Source organism: Ictidomys tridecemlineatus, chromosome 2, assembly GCF_052094955.1.
Source record: "Ictidomys tridecemlineatus isolate mIctTri1 chromosome 2, mIctTri1.hap1, whole genome shotgun sequence".
In the NCBI taxonomy this organism is placed as follows: Eukaryota; Metazoa; Chordata; class Mammalia; order Rodentia; family Sciuridae; genus Ictidomys; species Ictidomys tridecemlineatus.
In genome coordinates, this window is record NC_135478.1 from 219275506 (window position 1) to 219294700 (window position 19195).

The 19195-nt window shown below is 45.8% G+C and overlaps 1 long non-coding RNA gene across 1 annotated transcript; it reads right to left on the bottom strand.

Moving 5' to 3' along the window:
• Nucleotides 1-5003: 5003 nt before the first annotated feature.
• On the bottom strand, nt 5004-14092 carry LOC120891812 (uncharacterized). Its single transcript, XR_013435463.1, has 3 exons — nt 13897-14092; nt 11847-13189; nt 5004-5987 (listed from the first exon to the last, which is right to left on the bottom strand). It is a non-coding gene; the product is annotated as an uncharacterized LOC120891812 (long non-coding RNA).
• Nucleotides 14093-19195: the final 5103 nt, after the last annotated feature.

Here is a 19195-nt window from a genome sequence, read left to right on the forward strand (position 1 = left end):
CCATCAGACCTACAACTATGACAATATGTACTGGTATCGCCAAGACCCAGGGCAAGGGCTGCAGCTGATCCATTACTCATACGGTGTGGACAACACTGAAAAAGGAGACGTGTCTGACGGGTACAGTGTCTCCAGATCAAACACAGAGGACTTCCCCCTCACTCTGGAGTCGGCCACCCGCTCCCAGACATCTGTGTACTTCTGTGCCACCAGTGACTACACAGTGCTCCAGGGCCGCCTCCTGGCTGCACATAAATAGGAAGACTGTGGCTGCCTGTGCTCAGGAGCCCTGGCCACCCCAGGAAGCAGAGCCCTTGCCAGCCTGGGGCCCTCACAGCCTGGACAACATGCCCTCAGTGCTGAGGTCCTCCCCTGCCAGTCTCAGCCTGACCTCTGACCTCCCTGCCCCCTTAGCTTGCTGCTGCTCCCTCCAGCAGCCCTCTCCTTCTACCTGCACAGGGAAAGTGCATCTCAGTGGAGGCTCCTGTGGAAGGCCTTGCCAGTCTCAGGGCCACCACCTTCTCCCCCCAGGGCTCCAGTGTCTTCCTCATCCTCCTAGAGGCTCTTCAACCTCAGCCCTGAGTCTCCTCCCCCATGACCTCTGCTCCTGGCTGCCTCCATCCTGGGGGAAGCCCTAGGGGTCTGTGTCATGTGCCTTCCTGTCTCTCCATCCTCCCTGCACCTGGCCCCTGGCTGTCAGCTCCTGCCACACTCCCCTCTGTGTGCTATTTCCCCATGAGGACTTGTCCTCACAGGGTGTTTCTAAACATATGTCCCTCCTCTCATTCCTGGGAGTACTTTATTCCTACATGACAGTGTATTTCAGGTACACTGATCCTTAATTGTGACATGCAAAACTTTAAATTTATTAGAAAAGATGAAGGAAATACTTTTCTCATTTCCTTGAGGGAGGATTTTATTTTATTTGAGACACAGAAGAAAACATGCTATAAAAACAATTTTGTCATCATGGCAGTTGTATGAAATTAAACCAATATTAAATCACACCTTTTAGGGGTCCAGAAGGGGACCTGTTCCCTTGTCTTTTCAGTCACTAGAGGCCGCCAGCACCTTGCCTCTTGGCCCTTTTCACCTTCAAAGCCAACAGTGACCACTTGAGCCTTCCCTTGGGCTGTGTTACTCTGGCTCTTCCTCCTTTTCCTTCCACATCTTAAGACCTTTATGATTACAACAGCCTTGGGTGGGGGGACATTCCAGGGTAACCTCCTTGTTATCAGTGTCCCCTGATGAGCCACCCTAACCCCATTAGAAACTTTAAGTCCCCCTGGCCATGCAGTGTAACACATTCCCAGGCTCCAGGGACTAGTCACACCTATCTGCGGAGGAACATAATTTGGCCTGCCACATGTAGGCACCTGGAAATAGAAGGAACAAACAATGCTGGTGGTTAGAAAGCAGTGAGGAGCATGGTCTTACACTCTGGCTTCGAGACACCCTGCAAGAGGACAGTGCCTTCAAGGGAACAGGCACGTCAGAGGCCTCCAGCCTGCCTGTCACTGTGGGTTATCTAAAGTTGTCAGGTTCTCTCAGGTGCAGGGGACTCAGAAGGCTGTCTGGGTGTCCCCAGCACATGTGGACTCTGTTCCTTCTTTGTAAGCAGATAACATAATTGACCACCCCAAGAAACAGAGCAGGCTTCAGCTCTCCATAACGCCACCCTGAGAGGAGGTGTGCTGGAGACAGGTCCTTTCTATAGGGAAGAGGCAGGAGCTCATGACATCAGTGCAGTCCCCATAGATTCACAGTGAGTTGACCTCTTCCTCCTCCTGGGGAGCCACAGATCAGCTGGTACCTAGCAGAGGGTGATGTGGTTGTGGGTGTGTGATGGGGTCTTGTGCCATCAGTGAGGGCAGAAGCCGGTTGCAATGAGATAGGGGATTTGTTTTTCAGTGCTTGGAGTTTGAGGTGCGGACAGAAGGAATGGGCAGGCTCTGAGGGGAGGGGATCTGGAGAGGAGTCATTGAGAGATGATAATGTTAAACAAACAGCAGAGGGCCTAAGTGTAGATCTGTACCTCAGGTCTTTTAAAACTGAGTCCAGTCCTGACCAATTCATCACCCAGCTGTCCTGCCTCTGAAGGGAGCTTTCAAGTTGGGGACAGTGGCTCACTGGATGATGTCACTAACAGATGCATATGTTCAAGGTGGGGCAGGGGGCTCACTTGATGATGTCACTGACAGATGCATCTTGTGAGAATAAAATGTCCTAAGATTCCTTTCTTGTTCCTGTTCAGAAAGACCCTCCAGATCTTCTACATCAGCTCTCACCCTGCTGTGGGCAGCCAGAAGCTGTGCTGCGTGGTCTTTCCTGTGTGTCCTTGTAGCAAGTGAGACCTCAGAATATTTTAAATCATCATGATGGACTTCCCTAATGATCAATCCCTATATTTTCCTTATTCTGGGTCCCAATCCTCCTTTTCTTTACAGAGCTCATTGTTATTGGGTCACCCAGACACCCAGGCATGAGGTGACACAGCCCATACCAGGCCACAGTACCTTTTCTGATATAAACATCGTGTGGTACAGGGTCTGTTGTTGCTAACTGATGTCTGTAGCTGATCTCTTATTGGTGATGGAGGAATACCCAAGGATTGCTTCTCAGCTGCCATGCCTAAGGCCTCCTTCTCTACCTTGAAGATCCATCCCACAGAGCCCAGGGACACAGCTGTGTATCTCTGTGCCAGCAGCTTAGCCTCAACCCTGCAGAATCCCCTGTGCAGGTGCAGAAACCCTAGTGCTTCCTCTTGGCCCTCCAGCCCTGTCAGTCCTAAGTGAAGTCTCCCTGATCCTCCCTCACTGCAGAATTAAATCAGCTTGGGGTATCACAAAGACTGAAAATGATAAAGTATCAAGGCAGGAAATCTGGAGCAGGAAATAAATTTGGGACTGGTTGAAAGGATTCCTTACAAATTATCTGTGGGCTCAGAGCTCATTATCAGAGAAACTTTAAGTACTCACAGGGTGGACCAACTCATTCCTGCATTTGAATCCTGTGGGACTGTGGGAGGCGCTAGAAAGGGCTGAGCCTGCTACCTTTCTCCTCCTCTTCATTCCTTCACATCCCAAGTGTAACAGGTCTCCTCTCCCCTGAGTCAAATGACTTTAAAAGAAGGTTCTTTACTGTGATTTTGAACATTACTTTCTTATTTTAAATTTTGAATTAACATTTCCTTGGGGATATTTCAAGAAACTTAGAGAGTATCTCCAATCCAGGTAAAGCAGGCATTTTAACATTTGATCTGGGAGATGCCACCCCTGTGTCTGAGGGTCTCTTTGTCCTGCATGAGCAGAGCCAATGCCAGCTGAAGGGTCCCTTGCACATAGAATGCTGAGGAACATTCTCTGATGGGAACAGCCTACTCTGGAACAATCCAAGTGGAGCCACACTGGAAATTCCCAGATCACACACACACCTGTCCAGTCTCACTGTGCCCTTTTCCTACAGTGCTTGTTTATGAAGACCCAGACCTCGATAATTTCACATCTCAGATAATAACACCGAGTTCAAGCCTACAGAATATATTAGGAAGCTAATGATGTGGATCAGAAAGAAAACATAAAATCAAAGAAGCTGCTCAATGCCTCTGAAGATTGCTAACACTATTTGTCTGAGCAGGAAAAAAAAAAGAAATTTTAAAAACATTTTAAAAATTAAGAAATTCAGCTCAATCTTTTTTATAGTAGAGGGAGAGCTGATTAAAGTGTATCATTCTAGTAGAAATTTTAAAAAGAACTGCAATGCAAACAAACACTGTTCAATGCCTGGAAAAATGAGATTGAGAAGAGATAGAGTCGAGGATTAGATTGGCCTCCCTTTGGTCTTTGAAAGGAATTTTTGGGAGAAGGGGTACATAGTCCAATTCCAGGCAGCTCTGGTGTTGGGTTTTGATCATTGGTGATTCAGTAGGCGTCCTTTAAGCTTCTCAAAGGATCTTTGTTTCATCAAAATGAGAAATATAGCAAGGCAGATTAGGGAAGAAAAGGTGACTAGAAAATTAATTCTGAGCCTTTCAACCAGATGGCCTTGGAGTTACTGAATTGCCACACTGTCATGATCCATTTCACCTGTTCTGCGGCCAGAGCTGTATTCAGGGGAGCAGCAGTTGATTCTGAAGGAGACACCTCCAGGAGGTGGTAGCAGCGTCTTCCTCACAGCCTGCCCCTCTCCTGGCCCACCCTGTAATGGCTGAGTCCAAGGTGTGAGGGCCATGCAAGCCTTGAGCATCTTAGGGAAATGATAATTTCCTGGAGAGCTGCCCTGGATGGGAGGGGTGGGATCCTCTGGAGCAGTGTTTCTTCCCCTCCCTCCTCTCTCTAGTGGGAAAACCCAGTGATCTGATTGGGATGTTGAAGGAAGGAACTGGGCATGCTCAGCTCAGGCCCTGTTTTACCACCTGTGAGGAAGATGCTTTCCAGTCTCCTGCACAGAATGACAGCACAACTAGCAGCAGACTCTTCACTCAGGAGGAGAGTTGGCCACTCTAGGACAGGAGGATCAAGGGTTGGCCCGCTCAATTCAGAGGGACACTGGCCAGCCACAGCTGCATAGGTGAGCCCCTCCCATCCCAGCACCAAGGCAGATGTTTGGACTTCATTTTCTCTGAGCTCAGCATTCCTCTCTCAAGTGTTTTTGATTTTGGACAAGAAAGAATGGCGGTGCTCTTGTGCCCTAAAACACCAGCGACTCTACCACCATTACCCCTGAACCAGGGGAACACAGCATCATTCATCCATGGTCTTAGCCAAGGGCTACTCCAGGAAGCCTGCCCGTTGGCCACTACGGGACACTGGTTCTTCCATCACTCAGTGACTTCAGAGAAGCTGAGAAGTGTCTGGCAGGGGGAGTTAATGGAAGGCTCAGGCCTGGTTACTGCACCATAAACCATATTTGTGGCTGCCAGGCAAACACTGGAAAAAGAAAGGTGGGACACAAAGCCTTCTATTCTTGTGCAAATTAATTAAAACTAATAGTGAACCTGGGATTTTTAGGCAATTTGGAATGGTTGTCAGACAAAGCAGCCAGTAGTATTGCAGCAGCACAATAAAGTAAGATTAACAGAGGTCTTTCTTTGGTGGAGATGCACACATATGGAAAAGGGGAGGAGCAATGATTCCCATCTCTCCTGACCTCCTGCCGCAGTCTCATGAACCCACAGAGGTGTTTGCTGAGGGGCAGAGCTGTAGTAGACAAGGACCCTGTCCTGAACCCCTCCACATAGCCATGGAGACAGGAGGGCAGCACACATCTCTGTGACTCTGTAACCACAAAAGTCTCCTCCTGCTGTAGGAGTGCCCTGATGACAAGGAGGACCTTGTTCTGTAATTGAAGGGGGACCACTGAGGCAGCTGTGAGCTGGTGACTGAATGAGGTGTGGAAAGGCACCTCCAGGGCCCTCTGTGCATGCTTCACAGGCCACCTCCAGGCTTGCATAGGACACCAGGGAAAAGGAGCTGGTGGGACAGCTGTGTGCCCCAGTGTAGGAAAAGCAGCCCGCAGAGGGTTCTCATCAGAGCTGATGGAAAGGGCTTTCCTGTAACACAGGCCGGGTCCATCCTGCTGTGATGCTCTGAGATTTCAAGTCAGGGCCCAGAGACAGGCACTGCAGTTGTTCTGAGTCAGAGGGGACTTCAAATTCAGAAAACTAAGTCTACTGAATCCCCAGAAAAAAAAAATTAAGGGCCCAGGTTGGCCATAGTCTGCTTTCCCCTAATACGGATCAAAGTACCAAGAAAAGAAATGCCCCAGTCATGGGCTGAACTTCTTATTTGCTCACCGTTCCTCTTTCGTGCTCCTCATACCCTAGACATCAGCCCTGGGTGCAGGTAGAGTTTACCCATCCTGGAATACTGGGTCCTGATGCTAAGTGATGTCTATGTGTTAGGGGAACCATCTTCTCCCCAAGCCCTGGATCCAGCTTCTGCCTTCTTCATCCCAGGGTCCCTGGATACTGCAGAGCCTCAAGACACCTGGCCAGGGAGACAGGACAAGAGAGAACAGAATGTATACATGTGCAGGATCTTGGGCGCGCGCTCACGCACACACACACACACACACACACACACACACACACTCTCACACACATTGGCACAAATATCCTCTAGGCCAAGAAGACATGAACACAGCTGATTCTCTACATCTTGACAGTTTCACTGTCTGACTCCTAAGAGAGTTGATCACATGTCTTCTCTTTTGTAGGACATATGGCCCAGTTTGGGGCATAGGATGGCTGTATCTCTGTGCCAACATCAAAGACACAGGCCTAGTATGCTCTGTCACCTCTATGAACAGAAACTGTATAATCCGTAATGTAAACACCTGGCCATCTCTCATATTTCCTTCTCCCCACCTGAAAGAGTTAATTTTGGTATCTCACTGTTCAATGTCAGATGTTAATCATTGAAAACCTTTGCTAGTTGTAAGAAGATTAGACACAACTGCAGAGTGCTTTATTGAGGTGCTTTAGGAAAAGTTAAAAGCCCAATTATTCTGTTCAATTCACAATAGGGCCTAAAGTATTAACAGTATTTATAGTCTGCCCTGTGCTCTGGGCTGTAGTAGGCCCTGCAGCACACGAGTACCAGTCTTTAGCCTTCACTAAGAATAAAACCTGCATAGTCCCAGCTCCCAGGGTATCTGCTCTGTCTTCTTCATGATGACTAAAGCCAAAGGCTTAAGGGCAAGTCTTGGGAAGTTCCTACGTAAAAAAGTTTATCATTTTGATATTGTGTGAGAGATAGCATTTTCGAGGAAGAGGAAAAATCAAGTTCTTGAAATTCAAAAGGTAATTTATTGATGTCCTGATCATGAGCTGCTACAGGCACATGCAGGTGGAGGTATCCAAGAGGACCCATCAGGTAGAGTGGAAGATGTGACATGTGATAGTCACTGCAGCACAGGGCTAGGAGAGGTAGCATCTGGTGGAGATGCTTGGAGTTTGAAAGAGCCCACCACATCCCAGAGTGACTATAATTTATTTTGGTCAATCTTCTGTAGAGGATCAATGCTCATCTTTGGAGGGAAGTCCTCACAGTCCTGACAGAGTCACTGCCAGGCCACATTCTATGCTGGTGAGCAAAGAGGTCCTAGAATCCTCGACTGCACTCTTCATGCTCACAAGGTTTTCTGTGGGTGAAGCCTCCTCCTTCCACACCTTGTCATGGTCACCAGGATTCTTTACTCTGTGGTTCATTGTTTCCTAAGAGCAGGTGAGACCCCAGATATAATGAACCTGAATTTCTGGACATTTTTAGATATGACTGCAGTTTGGATCTGTAATCTGTTTCCCACTTCTGTGTCTCTTCAGAATCTATGGATCCTGGAGTTACCCAGACACCCAGGCATGAGTGGCACAAAAAAGATAAGCAGTAACTCTGAGATATGACCCAATTTCAGACCATGACAACCTTTTCCGGTACAGACAGACCGTGGGGCAGAAGCTGGAGTTGCTGACTTACTTCCATAGCAGATGTCTTAATGATAATGGTGGAATGCCCAAGGATCGATTCTCAGCTGCCATGCCAGAGACCTTTTCCACCCTCAAGATCCAGCCCACAGCACGTGGGGACTCAACTGTGTACCTCTGTGCCACCAGCTTAGCCACAGTGCTGCAGAATCACCCTGGACAGATGCAGAAACCGTGGTGCTTCCCTTCTGTGTCTCCCAGCCTCTCAGCAGTCGTCCTAAGCTGCTATCCTATCTCCAGAAGAGTAGGGTTTGGTGGTGTATCCGACCTGGGCAAGTAAGGGAGATGACATTCATGCATCACATCAGGAAGCTTTTGGACACTGGGAGTTGGCTCCTGATGCTTCAAAACTTTTTCACAAGAGCCACTGTGTCCAATACATTGTCAAAGACGATGCTTCTGTGTGGTTAGGTAAACCTAACATTCTGCAGCCAGAGAACGCAGTCCTTATCACCCATTTTTGCTTTTCATTATGTCTTCTGTACTGTTTCTTGACTCTTCTACCTTACAGCTCCCAGCTTCCTTGACAGCTTCCAATATCTAGTTGATGCTTTGTCTTCTCAGTTTCTTTGCTTGTTCAATTCCAATGATCACTTCCTCCAACCCATCTCAGTTATTCACTTCCATTCTCATATTTTAAACTTAGAATGGAGACATGATTTGGACAGCCTGCAAAACAGCCCTCTTAAATCTCATATTTGCCTTCCAGAGTCTTCTCATCTCCTCTCTAATGCTACCTGAGCAGCAGTGCCACACCCCATTAGGACCGTTAATATGCATCTTCTGCAAATGGCACTGGGTTTCACCTGCTTATGTACTCACTTCCTTCCTTATTCTACTAGAGTCCATAATAAAATGATGAAATCTTTTATATATTTTTAAATTGCATTCCTTTTCTGTTTTCTACCTGGAAAGAAAATGGCACCCTTTCTGTGCCCTTTTGCATGGTGCAATGAACCATAAAGATCCTTATGCTCATAAAGCATATTCTAAGAGGGGTGAGTGTCCTTAGGTCTGTAAGATCATCTGTCTATGCATTGGAATTTCATGAGCTTGCTATTTTGGATTGTTTGAATCCTTCAAGCTTATTCAAGCTTTTTTCTTGGTGGGAGAATGGTTATCAGCGATTGAACCCAGGGTTGCTTAATCACTGTGACACATGGCAAGCCATTTTTTTTATTAGGATTATTATTTCAGTTAGACACAGGGTCTCCCTCAATTGCATAGGGTCTCACAAGTGTGCTAAGGCTGGATATGAACTTTAAATCCTCCTGACTCAACATCTAAAGCAACAAGGATTGCAGGGGTACACCACCATTCCTGGCTATGTTTAAATTTTTGACAATAATAAAAACATTAAAATTGTGCATACAAATGGGATAATCTATTCTCATTGATGTGTGCCTGTGCTTCACTTCTTATGCTCAAAGAAGTTAAGAGGTAGTTTAAAAAAAACCCATTTATGAATGTTCTTTCAGGAGTATCAAACTGTGAAGGGGAATTCCCATAGTCCATTCCTTTTGTCTGTTTTCTTGGGTTTTTTTGATCACATGATCATATTTCCTCCTACACCAGGTAATTTATTGGAATGCAATATATTGCATTTGAAAACTGTAGATGCAGTGAGACTCCAAATTATTTCATCTTCAGAAAAGATATATTTTTCGCTTTTGTTCAGAAATTATAGCAAGGACATGTAGGGGGCACAGGTCACCTTAATTTAGTTCATGTTTGAAATGGATTGAAGCTGGTTTCTGCCTTTGTGGTGACTTTCCATTCTTGCTCCAAGGGTGTACCTATTTAAGTTCCAAACATAATGTCTGGGAGATTTTTAACAGCTTCACTGCAGTGAAACTCACAAAACTTAATATTGACCCATTTCAAGTTTGCAACTGAATATGTTTTAATACATTTGGGGAGTTGTAAACTATCACCAGGACCCAGTTTGAAACCATTTTTAACCCCACACCTTCAAATTATATTTGTGCTCCTTTTAGGTGAACCCGTGCTCCTGAACCCAGGCCAAGACCTGGGATCTTTACCAGGGTGTTCTCCTGCAGACACTGAACATAATGGTTATGCTATGAACCAGAAAGTTGATGGACACTCCTCTCAGCCTCACATGCCCTCAGTATCCTCCTGCATCAGCTGTTTGTCTGAGGATATTAAATTGGAAAATGGCTTAAAAGGACAAAATGGTTCATCAGATTTATCTTTTCTCCTTGAAACATTAGTCTATCGTGTCCTTAGTACCTCCATTAGCACTAAATGCTGTCCAATGTGAACCTTTTATATTTTAAATATAAAATATTATATTTTCTAAATGACTAGGAGTATTTTTCTGAAACAACCTAATGTACTACCACTAAAACCCAGTTTTATGTGCTTTAAAGTTGGGGTGCATTTGAGTCTGTTTGCATTTGGGGTGGAAGTAGCCTGAAGAGAGGAAAGAGGGAAGGAGCCTATCACTTGTTCTAGAAACCTCATGTTAAATATCATCACTTCATCTATTATCTCTAAATATTGGTGTTACCCATCTGTGAAATATCTTACTAGAAAATAACTCCTAGAAAACAGGCCTCTCCAGATTCTTTAAAAATATGGGGCTTGTTAATTTGTTATAGTTAAAGCTTCATCCCAGGGTTTCATAAACTGACTTCCAGACCACTCACGTATAATCGAATCAAGCCTTTATTGAAGCACACCGCTGGAGGCTGACCAGAACATAAAGCTGTTCCCCTGATGACCCCTGAACAATTGCAAGGGCACTCCTTATAAGCCTGAAAACCGCAAAAGGGATGTTCAGGGGGTCTAGCCAATGCAAGCAAGCCAGGTTCAGAAGCAGGACAGTGCAGTCAAGTGGAGGGAAGCCTAACCAATCACAGTTAGCCCAGTCACCCCAATTACAGAAAGAGAGCCCCGTTACCCTAGTTACAGAAACAATGCCCCGTTAGGTAGTTTTTTGTTCTTAAAAGTTTCTATAGCAAAAGGAAAAGAACATTTTGCCCTAGTCATGACTCTTCTACTTGGCATGGTTGTTTTACAGGATGAAGTCATAAAACAAAATGGAGTCATATTTGCTTCTACTACCACAAATTTCTGTTATTTTATGTCTTCACTCTGTCAATGTTTATCAAAGGGTTCAGCTGATATTTGGGATGGAACACTTCCATTTTGATTGAAAATTATCTGGTAAGAATGTCAGCCATTATAAAGTCAAAGAAAAACAAGTGCAGGCGAGGACTCGGGGAAATAGGTACACTCATATATTGCTGGTGGGACTGCAAATTGGTACAGCCAATTAGGAAAGTAGTATGGAGATTCCTTGGAAAGCTGGGAATGGAACCACCATTTGACCCAGCTATTCCTCTTCTCGGACTATACCCAAAAGGCCTAAAAACAGCATACTACACGGGCACAGCCACATCAATTTTTAGAGCAGCACAATTCACAATAGCTAGACTGTGGAACCAAACTAGATGCCCTTCAGTGGATGAATGGATAAAAAAATGTGGCATTTATACACAATGGAATATTACTCACACTAGAAAATAACAAGATCATGGCATTTGCAGGCAAATGATTGGCATTAGAGCAGATTATGCTAAATGAAGTTAGCCAATCCCTAAAAAACAAATGCCGAATGTCTTCTCTGATATAAGGGGGGTGCCTCAAAATGGAGTAGGGAGGAAGAGCATGAGAGGAAGATTACCACTAAATAGGGCAGAGAGGTGGGAGGGAAAGGGAGGGAGAAGGGGAATTGCACAGAAGATGGAAGGAGACCCTCATCATTATACAGAATACATATATGACAGTGTGAGTGGAAAAAAAAAAGAAGTGTGTCACATTAGATTGGGTAGAGAGAAGTGATGGAAGGGGAGGGGAGGGGAAGTGGGGTAGGAATGGCAGCAGAATAAAATAGACATTATTACTGCTATATATATATATATATATATATATATATATATATATATATATGACTGCATGACCAATATGATTCTGCAACCTGTACACTCAGAAAAATTAAAAATTATACCCCATCTGATGCAAATGTATGATATGTCAAGATCATTGTACTGTCATGTTTAACTAATAAAAAAAGAAAACTATCTGATAATTTTGGGAATCAAGATGCCCTTACACATTTACAAACGTCCCCAAGAGACACAAAGCATACAGTCTCCAATAGACAACAGTTAGAACATGCTATTCTATGTAGAATCTTGGGTTCTGATATTTCCCCCCAAATCACCAAATTATCACCACTGAGAAGCTATTCCACAGTCCTCTCCCAGTCCCCATCTCTGGGCTTATCTTCCCAGGTTCTGAAGTCCCTTGGAGGTGCCTCTGCCACATGGCTTACCTTCTGGTGTGGGCCTGGACCATATGCTTGGCCTCTCTCTGAGAGGCAGAGGGAGTCCTGGTCAGACTGGTGTCCTCCTGGGGTGGAGGCTCCTTCTCTTCCTGTGGAAGTTACTTCTAAGGCTGAGGTGCCTCAAAGACAATGCTATCACTGTTCCAGTAGCCTGCAGTGGCCCTTTTCTATCTGATGGCCTGAAGCTGACCTTGGGGAACTCCCTGCCTGCTTTGCTCACACAGGGACACGGGATTCTTCAAAAGGGGGCATTTTGAGAAATATGTCTGGGTTGAGAAGGGCAGGGACTTATTACCATCCTCTCCCCTCCCATGTGGTCTCTATTTCTAAGACCCTTACCACCATGCTGCTCTTGGTGTGCTGCAGACCAAGTCCTTGCACTCCTGACCCTGCAGCCACAAGGGGGAGGTGTGACCCTGTAGAGATCTAGCAAACTCTGAGCAGGGCCTGAGAGAGGGCCCTGGATGGGAGAGGGTTAAGAGGAGCTGAGCTCAGTGCTGTGGTGTGGGCTGTTAAGGGCCCAGCTCTGCCCTGTGCAGTGAAGAGCAGGTGTTGCTGTGTCAGCCAGCAGCCTGGACTGTCAGATGGTTGCAAGGGAGCAGCCTGGGACCTGAAGGAGGAGGGTTTGAGCTGAGGAGGTCTGGAGACTCAGGCAGGTGCAGATGGGGGACCTGTGCCTGAGGGAAGTTAGAGAGGCTGTGGGGAGCAGTCTCAGCTCAGTTCAGCCCTATCCAACCCAGCCCTGTGGCAGTGATCTTGAAAGGCCAGTGTCCCCTTACTCCAGATACCAGGAAATTGAACTAGAAATGGTGTTCCTCTTCTTCACTTACTGGGTGGTCCTTTGTGATCTAGAACAGGCTGTTCTAGTAATGGCAGGTCAGTTCCTTTCTGGATAAGAAAGGGTTCCTTAAAATAGCAGCAATCTCTCCCCTCTGAACCCTACATCTCACCCCTGTCTCCACCTCGAAAGACCCATGAAATCTAGAATTGTCCAACTGACAAAACACCAGATAATTCCAAGTCATCTAAAGATAGAACAAGTTGGTTCTAAGCTCCATCCACCATGAAGATCAGAGCTGGGACTTTTCACTTTGTCTCAAGGCAGGTGTTTCATTTTAAAAAAATTCTGGAACTTCCCTCTCTTCTTTGTAATCTAAGAATGCAACAAAGTTATATTCTATGATGGCTCTAATGGTCCTGCAGGAGAAGGGAGCTTCCAAATGTTTCTCTAGCTCCCCTGTTTATTCAACCACAAGCCTGAAATAAAAGTCCAGGAAAACTGTTGAACAGGAAAACAGATCCCACTTGTGAAGGTTGATCTTGCAGGTCACCTTGAAATGAGCAGAGGAATCCATTAAGAAGGCTCATGTTTGTACACCAAAATCAAATTTTACTAACTTTTTTGTGTTTTTGTGACATTTTCAAAATCTGTTAGAAGTTATTAAACACCAGAAAATGCAGAAAAAAAACTTTTATTTTTTTATTTTTTTTTTTTTTTTAGTTCTGGGGATTGAACCCAGAAGAGCTTTACCACCGACTACATGACTATGTCCCCAGCCTTTTATAAATATATACTTTTTAAAGATATTTTTGACAGGGTCTCATTACATTGCTGAGACTAGCCTCAAACTTGCCATCCTTCCTCTCCAGCCTTCCAAGTCTCTGGGCCTACAGATGTGCATCACTGTTCCCAGCAGGAACATCAGGCAATTAAATATTAAAATTGAGTAACTTTAACTCAAGGTTTGGGAATTCAGAGTTCTCCTGGATTTTTCTTACTCCCTCCTCTACCAATCATCTATACCTCAATCCCAATAACAAAAAAAAATAACTTATAGTTATTTTCAAACTTAATAAATAATGGCTATGCATCGTATTAGAGTATTGAATTTGTGGTGTTGTTTTCAGTGAACTGTAGATTAAACATTTATGATCCATAAGACAGTAGAAATGATAAATGTAAAGATTTTATGTGGCTAGATGTATTTTCAATAGGTCAATAACTTAACCTGAATATTTATAAAGGTGAAGTACAAACCTGTAACAGGATGCTCCTTTGGGCTTAGATCTGAATTTCTGTAGCTGCAGGTCCAACTGCAGACAAATGATTGCATGAATTGCTGTGTATATTGATTTTCATATGTTGACTGCAAGAAAACAGATTGTTTTCAGGGTCAGAGGCAGAGGACTCATCAGACATCTGGGCAGAATGGACAGGATGCCTGGCCTTTGGCCCCCTGCAGACCTAGAAGCTCACTTTGAGCCCCAGTGAGGAGAGACAGAATCTTGTGACGCCAGGCTCTTCCTGGGATTCTGTACCATGGTGACCACACTTGATGTGACTGGGAAGGCGAGATCCTCCCTCCACCTGTTCTGCCAGTCAACCCAGCACAGCAGCCTCCTGAGTTCCTAGGGAGCCAGTGGAAGGAAACTGCTGTGCTAGCTGCAGCCTTGGTCTCCTAGAAGTCACCAGAGCAGAGGCAGTCATGCGCCTCTTCCGTTCCATTTCTAGAATGAAGAGTTGGCACACACCTATCCCCCAGAGACGGAAACTTCAGCACAGATGTAGAAAGAGGTTTAAATATTGGACAGCAAAATCATGACCAATGTTCATAATTTGCATTTGAGTGTCTTCTCTTCAAGCAGAGCACCACTCAGCTCTGCCTCTCTAAAGAGAACATTGCAGGCAGCAAGATTGCAGCTTAGTCCCCTCAAGTCACATCAACAGAGACAGTCATCACATGCACACAACGTAAATGGCTGCAGCTGGTGGTTGGGTGTGAACTCAGGGCAATCTCCTGCCCACGCCTAAAGTGGTCCAGGGGCCACTGAGTATCAGCAGACATTGAAGGGAGCCATGATGCGAGTGGGGTCGTCCAGCATTACTGGAAAGGCAAAGGAAGGGTCCAGAGCAGGGAAACCAGGCTCATTCTCACACTGCCCTGAAAAGGAGGCGAGGGGCAGAGGGGGCTCCTCCTGAGGCTCTGAGGGAGGGAGGGAGCTGCTGGTGCAGGAATGGCTGTCACACCAGCCTGGAGGCAGCAGGCCCAGCCCACTACACCTCCTCCAGAAGTTCCATACTCACCTGGGACAGGAGCAAGCTCAAGACAGGAACAGGAGGAGACTGAGTTCATGGAGATCTTGAGAACAAGGAAAGTGTCACAGCTGTGATGTCACCAGCAAGGCCCCTGGCAGAGCTGTGGAGGCTGCAGCTGCTCTAACTCTGCAGATTGGAATCCTGAGCTGGAGTCTGTCCTGACCTGGCTGACTTACCATGGGCTCCAGGTTGCTCTGCTGTGTGGCCCTCTGTCTCCTGGGATCAGGTGAGTCCTGGGCCGATGGGACATGGTACTGTTGACCTTGCCTAGATTCAGGACTAGCTCCTGGGATTTTCCTGAATTTTGCTTCTTTTTTTCACAGGTTCCTTGTACTCTGATGTTTCCCAGAGTCCAAAATATCTCCTTGCACAGACAGGAAAGAAGTACTTCCTTAAATGTGAGCAAAATCTGGGTCACAATGCTATGTACTGGTATAAGCAGGACTCCAAGCAATCACTGAAGATGATGTTTAGCTACTATAATAAGGAAATGACTGTAAATGAAACGGTTCCAAGTCACTTCTCACCTGAATCTCCAGACAACGCTCATTTAAATCTTCATGTCAAGTCCCTGGAGCCAGAGGATTCTGCCTTGTATCTCTGTGCCAGCAGCCGAGACACAGCCCTGCAGAGTCACCAGCTGCCTGTGCACAAACCTGCCAGGCAGCCAGGAAGCTGTGGTGACAATGAGTTCCCTGTGCCTGAGGCTCTGCTCTCCATTCCTGTGGGCCCCCTGGAGTGTCAGTGTGCAGCAGCCTCCAGGGTGAATGGTGGGCAGCTGAGTTCTCTATGCACAGAGCCCTGCAGAATTCCTCTAGTCAGCTGAGCAGGGACTCCACTATCCTCAACCGGCCATCCAAATCCACCAATAATGGGGGACTGAAGATCTTGACATGGAGCAGCTGTTCCTTGTCCTCTTCTGCTGTGCATATGGCCACACCTTGCCCATTATATTATCAGTAAAGACACAGTTGTTAACAATGTTTGAGAAGCACAAGCCTGAAGAGAGGCCAGGGTGAATCTTTCTATGATCAAAAGGAATTCAGATTATCAATGGCTTCATCACCCCCCCAAAAAAATTTAATATATAATATGAATATGTATGTGATAAATAAATATATAAATATTCAATAATATATATAAATATACATTACAATGTAATCTAAATATTATTTTATCTATAATCATATCTATAAATAATAATGATGACAATAATAATAATTACATACATTTTCTTTGAAGAAACATGTCCATCATTGGCTCCAGGTGAACCTGAAATCAAGGGTGGCAGAGAAGTGAATCCAAGCTGCTTATGCTTTGGACACTGCAGCCCTCAGGAAATGTGCAGCAGGATCCTGTCCCCATTCCCACTGACTGTGGTCTTGGAACCTTCCTCACAAGCAGGAAGCAGCTAGATGATGCGCCATGCTGGGAGCTTGGGAAGGACTGGGACACAAATCTCTAGGCAAATCTCTACTGTTGGTCCCACCTGATGGAGAAGGCATGATCAGATTTGCCTTTGTGTGAAGAACATGGGCAGCAGTGTGGTATAGAAGGCTGACAGATTTTAGGGAGAAAGGACAACTAAGAATCTTCTAAAATATTTCATGTGAAAGATTATAAAGCAGTTTGTGTAGTGTGCTGGGGAAAACAGAGGGTACAGGCTCTGTATCATGTTATATCCTTCTAAACTGTGTTAAGTTTATTCTAGTAGATTGGACATAAGATCTTCAACTTTGCCCTTCCATTGGGCTGTCTTGGCATGGGGTCATCATTCCTTAAACATGAACTTTTGGGGTCTCAGAGCAATTCACAGCAGTTTCACAAAGGACTCTCACTCTGAATCAGAATGACAAAGTCCTCCAAGTTGTGTATCTTCTGAAATATCTCCTTAGGTCTCCATCCTTCCTTCCAGAACTTCTTTTCTGTTTACCCTTCTGTTGTCTCACCTTCTGCCCATGGAACTTAAGAATTTTCCAAGGAAGAGAGAGAGAGAGAGAGAGAGAGAGAGAGAGAGAGAGAGATATCATTATACATGTTCTTGAGCTCCTTTTCAATTATCTATGCCCTAACTTCCTCTGTTTTGCAGTCATATAAGAATTTTTCTATTTATCATCAAGTATTATATTGTTTTCCATTTATATAGTTATGCTTATTTTAGTTTATTTTATTATTCTACTTTGTACTCTTATTTTTATTTATTATCATTATCTTGCTTCACTAAAATGGAACTCCATGGGAAAAAAAATCTGTGTTTCTTCTGCTTGTTCCTAGCTTTTGTTCTGTGCACATCTGTTGAGCAAGGCACGCTGGTCAAAAATCAGGGCTGGGTAGTCAGTATCTGCTCAGCTCACTGCTAGGAGTCCTGACATGTCAGTCTCTGGATTGTAAAACGGGCAGTGTCCTGGGTGTGTGGCGCCTGGTGCTGGGCCAACTCTTTCTGTTGTTTTAGATGCTTTTCTCTTTCTCTTTCTCCCCTGGCAGTTCCAGCCCTCCTAGGGAGTGCTGGCTGGAGGGGTAGAGGCCTGAGGTCTGGAGAAACTTAGCTTTGGCCACAGGGTGGCGCTGTGCTGTGTGGAAGCATGAGGGGCAGGGCTGAGGGGAGTAGAGGGAGGGGAGAGTGGAGAGGAGGGCAAGTCCATCTGACTGCATTCTCTCTGCTGGGAGCTTTTCTTTGCACAAGTCATCGAGTCAATTCCAAAGTGACTCCCCTTGACTTGTAGCACTTTTGCTATGGCATTCTCTTTCTGAATCTTGTGTGCCAGATATGTCTGTAATAAGCACTGCCAAACCCCACAGTCTCAAAGACAGGGACAGAGACAGAGGTTACTACTCTCAGCACATCCTCGGGGCCTGGCTCCTGGATGGAGTCACAGTCATGCACCTTAAATGCTCCTTAAGTGGTCGAGAAGGGCTCCAGAGTCATCTAATCATCCTCCCTCCTCAATGCCAGGGCATCAGAGTTAGACATAGAAGGAGAAATCTTTCCAAAGTGCTGTCCCTGAGCTGTAACTGAGCAAAGGAGAAGGGGAAAGTGTTCTGCCTTGAGAGGTGTCCTGGGACGAAGGGTGGAGGGGCTCCCAGGGGCCGTCCTGGGACTTCAAGCCTGTTTCTTGGGGCTACAGTAAGAACCTTCCTCCTGGGCTCAGTCTGAATTTTGTCCTTTTCTCCCCATAGTCTCCATGGACACCAGTATTAGCCAGAGACCAGGACACCTCATCATGGAGACAACACATAAGAAGTCCCTAGAACGTGAGCAACCTCTGGGACATAATGCCATGTGTTGGCACAAGCCCCTGAGCTCATGTCCTCTGCAATCACAGGGACTGGTTGAAAACCAGACTGTGCCCAGGTGCGTCTCACCTGAGTGCCTGACACTCTCGCTATCCCTGGAGTCCCAGCACTCAGCTGTGTCCCTCTGTGCCAGCAGCTGAGACACAGCTCCAGAGTCACCCACCCCCTGTACAGAAACCTGTGGCGACATCTTGGAAGCTGGGGAAGCTGAGGGATTAGATCATTCCCCGTAGGACCCCAGACAGAAGCTGCAAACCATAAAAGTCCCTGCCATCTCTGCCCACTGGCAGCCCTATATTTGATGACATCTATATCAGGGGGTTTCTTGCACTGCTGTGACTCTGCTCTGTCAACTGATGAAAAGATGAACATGTTGGGTCTAGATTGTTATATTTCAGTTTTACTTTCTGGTACTGGTGTTTGAACGCAGGGTCAGTTAACCACTGAGCCACATCACCAGCCCCTTTTAAAAATAACTTTATTTAGAGAGACAGTCTTGCTTGAATTGCTTAGGGCCTTGCTTAGTTGCTGATGTTGGCTTTGAACTCCCAGTCCTCCTGCCTCATCCTCTAGAATCACTGGGATTATAATCATGATCAATCTAGTCCAGCTTTTTGTATTCATTTTCTAGCATGAAATAAACAATACTGCTGTACAGTGGATCTTTTTATTGAGTTCACTTAGGTCCTCCAAACAAGTACCTGTGCTGCCTCAGTCACCTATTGTACAGGGCCAGAGGGAACAAGCTATCTGCCCAGGTGTCCTGCTCTCTAAGGTTCAGATCTACCACTTCCAAGCTTCTTCTCACCACCAAGAATTCCCTACCCTCAGGATTGCTGCCACCCAGGGTTAGCATCATCAAGATCAGGGAAAAGGAGGTGGGTTTTCCAAAATGGGTCCCAAGATAGAGCCAGCTCCAAAGGAGAATAGGAGATACCACCTTTGG